General features: G+C 35.9%; 1 pseudogene across 1 annotated transcript; it reads left to right on the top strand.

The window, feature by feature from the left end:
• Positions 1 to 1633: 1633 nt before the first annotated feature.
• Positions 1634 to 8085, top strand: LOC149172040 (adenosine kinase 2-like; annotated as a pseudogene). Its single transcript, XR_016259035.1, has 10 exons — positions 1634 to 2052; positions 2232 to 2297; positions 2431 to 2498; positions 2629 to 2696; positions 2882 to 2957; positions 3057 to 3154; positions 3270 to 3342; positions 3541 to 3607; positions 3693 to 3923; positions 8026 to 8085. The product of XR_016259035.1 is annotated as an adenosine kinase 2-like (transcript).
• Positions 8086 to 9255: the final 1170 nt, after the last annotated feature.

Raw genomic sequence — 9255 nt, forward strand, 5'->3', positions numbered from 1 at the left:
TTAAAGATTTCGATAAGTACAACCACCGAGATGTCTGTGAAAAAATCTATCATTTAAGAATGCATCCTCACGAATCAGATGAGGACTTTGCTGATTAGTTCCTTCACATCTGTCATGAAATCCCTGATAAATTTTTGAGCTCAGAATTCTTGACACAAGAGTTTAGACACTTGCTTCATGTCTCCCAATACGGTGAACCTCCTGATTTCCCTTCCTCCCCAACTCTTGTGGATCATGAAGCACTTCAAATTGCAGAGGAGGAGCCCACCACCCCATTTATTCCTTGTCCTCCTCCTTTTCCGGTCTTGATGTGGGTGCCCCCTTACGATGATCATGAAGCTGAGAAATATGTGAATCAAGTCCTCAGCACATCTTCTCATCTGTCTCATGCTTAAATGGAGTAAATTCCATAATGGCTCAGGAAGTCTACAACAAAGATTCACTCCTCCATTCCGCAAGAGGATGTCACTGTTCACAACTCCAATATCAAGATTGATCCAAATTTTTGGTCTCCTCTATATTCTCCACATCATGACTCATTGTACCATGACTCACTTGATCAATCTACTTCACCATCCAGTTTTTCACATTGTCCTGATTCTCAAGTTTTTGGCTCAAATTGCGATCAGGTGCAAGGTAGTCACATTAAGAAGGTAGAGTAGGAAGGTGAGGACACTATCAATTCTTCCTCTCTATTTTAAAATTGTCTGCATAAAAACAATGACTTTCCATTCTTGAAGGATTCTCAATATAATAATCTCAGTGGAAAATATAGTCCACTCAATCCTTTCAATCAACCCCCAGTCTTGCGCAGTAATCACTCCCGGGGGTAGCATTTTTTAAGGTACCTAGTCAAAAGTAGCTGTTAGTCTTTTTAACCGTTGGGGGCTTTGCTCTGTCTATTTAAACTGCTAAGCTGGATCTGTTTCTTCAACTTGTCCTGACGATCGAAACACATCGACAAATGATGTCTCATGTGATCTTCGCGGATAATTTTTTGTAAACTTGATATAGATCACAGAAGCCTAAACTCTACTATATTTATGATGTTTTCTAAACATTACTTTAATATAAAACTCATTAAAAAAAATATTATTATTATTATTTTAAATCTTATTTAATTAATATTATATAATATTAATTTTAATTATAAGAAAAAATTCTCAATTCATTTTGGATGAGACAATTATTATTATTTATATATAATTGAGAGGTGAAATAAATTAATTAATTTAATCATTTATATATTTTATAAAAATTTAATATAATTATACTTTAATGATTATATTTTTATTTTAAAAAATAAAATATTTTATTTATTTTCAATATTGAAAAAAACAAAAAGAGAACATAGGGAAGAAATAATGAAAACACCTTCAAGTAATAACATGATATTAACACGATACTCCAACACCGGTGGAGTATGAGAGGACTTAGTAAAACTGTATAATCTAAATGAACTCAAAAAACGTTGAGCATGTATTTGATAATATTAATAATGAATTTCCATAACCACAAACGATTCTCTAGCAAATTCCAATGGCACCTGCCAAAATATTTTAAACGATATTTGTTACTGCTCCATTTAAAATCATGTGACTGTGATTTGAATGTAACGGTAGTAGAACTAATGATGCCAAACGTGTTATAGTCTGATCATGTATTTGGCGTGTTGGAGCATGTCATTTTCGTGACCACCACAACACTAACCTTCTTGTTTCGCATGATTTGAGTGCAGCACTAAGCTCATGATTATCTTGCAGCATACTTTTTTCATGAATACCATATAACTAACTGATACTCTGATTTATATAAAGCCGTCAAGATCAAACCTTTTTGTGATGGACATGTGCTGTAATGTTCCGACCTCCTCCGTGCCCATGTCCTGGTTCTCTCTACTACCAAAATTCTCAGGATATGCATTCAAGCTCGACTCCCCTTTACCATGAATCTGACGATTCCTCAGGAGTTGAGTATTCTGCATATGAAATTTTTTCTTAGAAAGGAACTCAACCATGGCATATGTTGCTGGAGAAAGGCGCTGAATGGCAGGTATTAGTTAGCTTTTTTTATTTGTTTTTCCCAATAACTCGTTTTTGTTTTGTTTCATTTCCATTCATGTTTGATTTTCTTGATTTACAAGTAGGGTGTGGTTTATAATGTGTTTCCTCTTCTTTCTTGCAGAGACCTAGGTTTCTTGTTCCCTTAGTCTCTGACTTACTGTTTCATAGCGATTCTTGTAGTAGGTTCTGTCCATGTTTTCCCAGGAAGCGGAATAAACTCGAGGACGCTCGAAGGTAACATTCCAAGTTCCCTTAGGTTTTCAGTCTGTCGTTTCCTTAAAGAGATTCAGTCTCGCGGATCTAGGCCGTGAGGGTTGTGGTAACCGTGATTTCCTTTATCTCTGTGCATGTCTATTACTGGTCTCAGGCACCCTTCTTGGCAAGGACAAGTTTGGGGCAGAGATGAAGAAAAATTCGAAAGCCCCTGGAGTCAATGTAACTTCCATTATCTTCAGTATAGTTCGTTTTCATTGCTTTATATTTTCATTTGGCCAATATTTGCAAAAGTACTCTGTTTCCCTGAAGAATCACTGATATGAGAAACTGTATTTTGTGTTTCATACAGGTGCATTATTATGAGGATGAAACAAAACCAACTGGTACATGTGCTGTTCTTATCGTTGGGGGTGAAAGGTGAGCACTGAAAATGTCTCTTAACAGTGCGTTATTGTATTGTACAGTGTACTAGTTCTTTTGTCACTGACACCCCAGATACCTGAGTTTCTTGACCTATGCACATAATATTCGCTTCATTGCCAGCTGTTCTCGTCAGGTTTTTCTCCCTTGACTCGTTTAAATATTAACCTTGTAATGTTCAGGTCAGTGGTTGTAAATTTGTTAGCGACAAATTGCTACAAATCAGAAACTTGAAATCACCCGAAAACTGGGCTTTAGGTAATGTACTGAAGTTTTTGCTCTCTTTTAAGTTATTTTCTCAATGCTTAGGCTTTACTTAGCTCTAAGTTTAAAAGGAAATTATTGTTTGTTGTACAGTTGAGAAGGCCAAGTTCTTTTACATTGCTGGCTTTTTCCTTGCAGTCTCGCCTGAGTCGATTCAACTTGTGGCTGAACATGCAGCTCAGAAAGGGAAGGTAAAGTGTATTGTAATCACTTTGGTATCTGGAAGCAGAGGGGTTATTGTGTTATTGGTTATTTGGCAAACTAACAATGTCCATGCCAAATGGTCTTGTATTTCATGTCGTGCAGATATTTATGATGAATCTTGCATCTCCTTATATTTGTGTGAATGTTTTACTGAGGCATGGATGAAAGTTTTTCCGTAAGACCTACTTCCTTGCATTGTTTTAGTCTGATATCTAGATAGCAGATGATTACGCAGATAGAACTTAAAACATTTCTATTTTCATACCAAGTTGATTTGGCTTCTTTCTTCTATGATATCCGAATTCCCTCTGTTATAAATTATATTTATTATACTGTTTGAAATGTTTCATGATATCTGGCAATTTTACCTCAGGTATATGGATTATGTTTTTGGAGATGAGACTGAAGCAAGGACTTTTGCAAAGGCGCAAGGGTGGGAGGTAAATTATGTGATCTTAATTTCTGACCAATATACTTCTGAACTTGAATAGAGTAGATGTTTACTAAATCTTTTGCATTTTCTAGACTGACAATGTTGAAGAAATAGCCCTAAAGATGTGAGCACTGCCAAAGGCAACTGGAAATCACAAGAGGATAGCTGTTATTACACAGATCAAGTAGTCGTTGCAAAAGCTCGAAAGGTAATTATTTTCGATCAGTGGTCTATGGTACTGGTCTCAGGAATATAAACAAAAGACAAAAGATCGAAAATAATTACCTTTCCCGCTTTTGCAACTACCACTGGATTTGCACCTCGTAATTATTTCTCAATTTCTCATTATTGTACTGGAAGAGGCTAAAAGTTTCAGTGGTCTTGGACTCTTGGACATAATTACCTTTCCAGCTTTTGCAACGACTACTGGATTTGCACCTGGTAATTATTTCTCAATTTCTCATTATTGTACTGGAAGAGGCTAAAAGTTTCAGTGGTCTTGGACTCTTGGACATTCCTTCTATATTCAACCAAATACATTCTGGTCTATGGTTCTAGATTTCCTTCCTTTATGATTAAGGATAATATGAGTTCAATCTAGTTCTTAGGAGATTGTTGATGTCTGGACTCTGGAGTTCTTACTTGGTAAAAATTGTGCAGCTCCTTGAGAGTTAACATTGGTGACAAACAATATGCAGATTATGGTCTGTGACATGGCATGGCCATCACCATTATCTTTACAAACTGATTCTAGATGATAAGAGAGCTCAGAAACATCATCTCGATTCATGACAGAAGGTGATAGATAGTCTGCCAGGACTTTGTTGGACTCTAGAGTCTACTACAAATCTCTATTGTTAAAGGAAACCCTTAGCAGATGATGACCTTATTTGAACCGTGTTGTGAGAATTTTGGGGTTGTTGGTAATGGAGAATTGAGTAGAAAGGTTAACCCCAGTTTGTGAGCATACCCAAATTGTACTACTTTAAAGCTGAAAATAATTTTGCACTAGAACGCTGATTTTGAGCAGTGTTGACTCTGAGATGCCTCTGCAAATATTTCATCATGTGATCTGTCATGAGTCGAAGTATCTGAGCAGGTTGTTGATGTCTGGAGTTCTTACTTGGTAAAAATTGTGCAACCCCATGGGAGTCAACATTTGTGACAAACTCTATGTAGAGTATGGTCTGTGACATGGCATAGCCATCACCTTTATCTGTACATTCTGATTCTGGATGATAAGAGAGCTCAGAAACATCATCTCGATTCATGACGGAAGGTGATAGATGCCTGCCAGGATTTTGTTGGACTCCACTATAAATCTCCAACCTTAAGGGAACCCTTAGCAGATGACCTTAGAACCGTATTGTGAGAATTTTGGGTTTGTTGGTACTTATGCAAATTTTGGGTTAACCCAAGTTTGTTAGTATACTCAAATTGTATTAGTTTAAAGCTGAAAATAAATTTGCACTTGCATGCTGATTTTGAGATGCCTCTGCAAACATTTCACCATGCGATCTGTCATTACTCAGATTATTTATATATGTATTGAGCTCTGGTTTTTCATATTTTCCCTGTATATCTATTCAAATAATAAAAAAAAGAAAATGTGCTCTACAGCAGAAATGAGTGCGTGTAATAATTTTGGAATCATATTGGTTATTCACTCTTTCTTCTCCTTGTAAGTACTTCTCTTTAACCAATCTTCTTCTGTTTCTTTTGTCTGCTGTGTTCTATCATGGCAAGAATGTATTCTGTCTTCTCCTTGGAAGGAATTTGTATCTTACTCATATTACCAGTCCCTTTTGTTTTGTTTCATGCATGTAATTTTGGTTGTATTTTTTTCATTAGGAGAGATACAAGTTGTGATACAGAGGAAGTTATGCACATTACATAATGTACTTTTTCTTCTCCTTGTGAGGGATTTTTGTCTTGTTACCAATGTACCATTCTTCGTCTGTTTTTTCTTTGCTGTTCTATCATATCCAAGAATGTACTCTTTCTTATAATTGGAAGTAATTTATATCTTACCAAGATTAAAATTGTACTCTATTATTCTCATGTATCTTACTCATATTACCAGTCCCTTTTGTTTTGTTTCATGAATGTAATTTTGGTTGTATTTTTTTATTAGGAGTGATAAAAATTGTCATTGCCCATTGGTAAATCATAGAACAGTCTTCTGCTCTTTCTTCTCTCTGTTGTTCCATTGTGCCAATGATGTGCACTTTTGTTTTATCATTGTAACGAATTTATATCTTACTATTTGGCTTCATGTATATCTTATATCTCACTACTCTTTCTTATCATTGTAAGGAATTTATTTCTTACCATAATTTATACCAATCTCTTGTTTCGCTTCTTGTATCATATTTTGTTATAATTGATTTTTATTAGGAGAGGCACAAGTCGTGATAGGGAGGAAGCTATGCCCATGTCATTTGCCAAGGGACTTTCTGGTGTTTAAAAATTAAATTGCCACATATCTCCGCTGGTCTGTCATGAGCGTATTAGCTGTTAATTTGTTAATGTTTAGTTTCATGGCACTTTTAATGAGAATTATCGAGTAGACAAATTTTGCATCAAGTGCTTTTCTCTTCTTTCAAGAAACAAATGGTTCTCGTTATCTGAGTGTCTTTTTTTTTTTTATAAATGCAAACAAACACAGAACACAGAGAAACTCTTAATAAGCCAAAGAGATCCACTGGGGGTATGGGGTTGGATACCCACAAACATAGAAGTCATTGGGGTGTGGGGCTTTATACCCACAAACACAGAAGGACACAAAGAAACTCTACATAAACCAAATAGATGCACGGAACACACAAGTTGTGTTGGGGTGTGGGCTGGATACCCACAAACACAGAAGGATACAAAGAAACTCTGGGTGTGGGAATGGATACCCACAGACACAGGACACAAAGAAACTCTTAATAACCCAAAGAGATCCACTGAACACATGTGATATTGATAATGGAAAAAGGGAAGATTCTATTACATCAACTTTAATATTTTGGGTGTGAATGGAGTAAGGGAAGATTCTGGTGCGGACATTGAAGCAGAAAGGACATGCAGAAACTCTTAATATTTGCAGAGGCAAACACAGAAGGATACAAAGAAACTCTGGGTGTGGGAATGAATATTTACAGACACAGGACACAAAGAAACTCTTAATAACCCAAAGAGATCCACTGAACACATGTGATATTGATAATGGAAAAAGGGAAGATTCTATTACATCAACTTTAATATTTTGGGTGTGAATGGAGTAAGGGAAGATTCTGGTGCGGACATTGAAGCAGAAAGGACATGCAGAAACTCTTAATAAGCCAAAAGAGATTCACTGAGAACATATGTCTTGTTGAAAATGGAGAAAGGGAAAATTCTATTACATCAACCTTAGTATTTTGGTACAGAGGATCACTTAAAACTTTGAGTTGCTTCCCACTATTTCAAGTCACATTGATATAGCAAAGAGTTACGAATGTTGGAAAAACAGGAAAGGAAAACTGAATATTTTAGAAAGGTTTGGAAACATTTTCTTTTTCCACTCTGATGTTTAATGATCCCATCCAAAGCCCTATACTCCATACAGAAATAAACTACATGCTAAAATAATGAAGGAAATGGACATGACCGCAATAAGTACTGTTTGCAAATTCAAACCCCAGACATACAAAAGATTTAGCCTGATTTGTTTGACACAAACTGCTCAGAGCATGAAAGAATGACACGTGATTGTTGCTCATCTAGAAGAATGAAGACGAAAGAAATTTTATTAATGTCTACACATGACGAATATATAAAAGGGGACTGCTAGGCATACCAAAAGTATACAGATAAAGCATAAACCGGTAAACCCTAAAAATAATATAAATAGGTATAGACCTTTTAACGTAGATATAGATATAAAAGAGCTAGTGTGATCGTCGTCAATCACTGAGATTGTTCTCCGAGGAATGGCCCGGACTGAGTGGATCAGGCTGGATAATCTGGAAGAGCTGGGTGCTTCCACGATGGTACAGACAGACAAAACTTCAATGTACCTTAAGCCATAAAATCACATTATTCATTTGCTAACCAACTCCTTCCTTGCAAATTATAGGCCTAAAGCAATTTCCCAATATTTTCCCAGATTCCTACTTTGTTGAAATAAATTTAAGTTATCTTCCCATAGCGTTTCTCTAATTATTTGTTTTGGGAGAGGGAAGGGGGAAGATTAGTTATTTATTTTCAGATGGGTTACTGGCACCTGTCATCCCAAAAATTCTGCTCATATGATCCATCATAGGCTGCACTTCCAATTTCCCAATAACAGAATGGTGCCCTGAGTATTTATTTGGACATATTTTGTTCCCATATAAAATATTAAGCATGAAATTGTGGATTTCTTGACTTTTGACCAATAACTATTTGTTTTGCTAGGATGCTGATGATTCAGTGCCTTTCTTCTGGGGCACTGCAGCTGATGATTACCTTGTATTATTTGATGAGCCAAATGTCTTGAAAGAAGGATGTGGAAAATCTTTTGCTCCATTTCCCCGAGGTAATATAGGACTGCTAAATTAGAGCTTATCTGTTTTTTAGCTATCTGGCACATGAAAGTGTAGCTGAATGTTGGCTATAGAGCCTCTAATGTAATATTGATTATTGCATTTGCCGTCGCAGGTTGTTACTTCTCTACATCATGTGGATTGCAGAGCTTTGAACATCCTTTGAATAAGCTAATGCCAATGCCTCTTGTTGATAGTGCATTTGGCAATAGCAGGATCTCTTCCTCTGGCTGAGTAGAATCCTCTCATGGCAAGCTCATTACTAATACTTTGCAAGAGTTCAAGTATGATAATTTAATGACTTTTCAAGCACTTGGAGAGCAACAGATTGTGAACCAAACGATAGCAACCAATAGTAAGGTTATTGTAGAGGCAGCCACAGGAATAGAATTATCCTCTAAAGTTGATGACTTCTTCACTTTATATTTAGATTTCAATTCTCCTATGGCTGTAATAAATGTTTCAAATGCACTTAATAAAAATGTATCCATTGTTGACTCAAGTGGAACGTTCTTCAGCTCTCTAAATAATAATCAAAATGTAGGGGGAGACGATACAATCACCAGCGCCCAACATACGTACAATTATCAAAGCACTCAAGGTTGCTATTCCAAGCAAGTTAAAGCAATCAACTCAACACTTGGGATCAAATCCCACAAAGCAATTCTATACCTACTCTTCAAATTCCTTCAAGCTTTTGAAAGTAAAACCAATGAATTATCAATATAATTTTACAATAATAAAAAACAATTAGAAGGCCTTTAGCGAGCTCAAATTGCTCATCCGTTAGGCTTGAACCAACATCTCTTCTTGAGAAATTCAACAATTCTAATTTAATAATCCGTTTGAACCAACATCTCTTCTGGAGAAATTCAACAATTCTAATTTAATAATCCTATCGGCCTCTCTTTGTACCTTATGGGACAATTGCTAGTAATTAGGACTTTGTATCAATTTATGTTGTTGGAATTTAAGGACTAATTAGAATAATCACTAGTAATTTTTCTAGCAATCTTACACTCTTTATCATAGCAAGGGTTTATCATTATATTTTCTTTTTTACTCAACACCTTGATAAATAACATGTTAATGGAAATAGAAA

This window comes from Pinus tabuliformis, chromosome 4_2 (assembly GCF_031772625.1).
Source record: "Pinus tabuliformis cultivar Carrire ecotype Pingquan chromosome 4_2, CPIR1, whole genome shotgun sequence".
Classification (NCBI taxonomy): Eukaryota; Viridiplantae; Streptophyta; class Pinopsida; order Pinales; family Pinaceae; genus Pinus; species Pinus tabuliformis.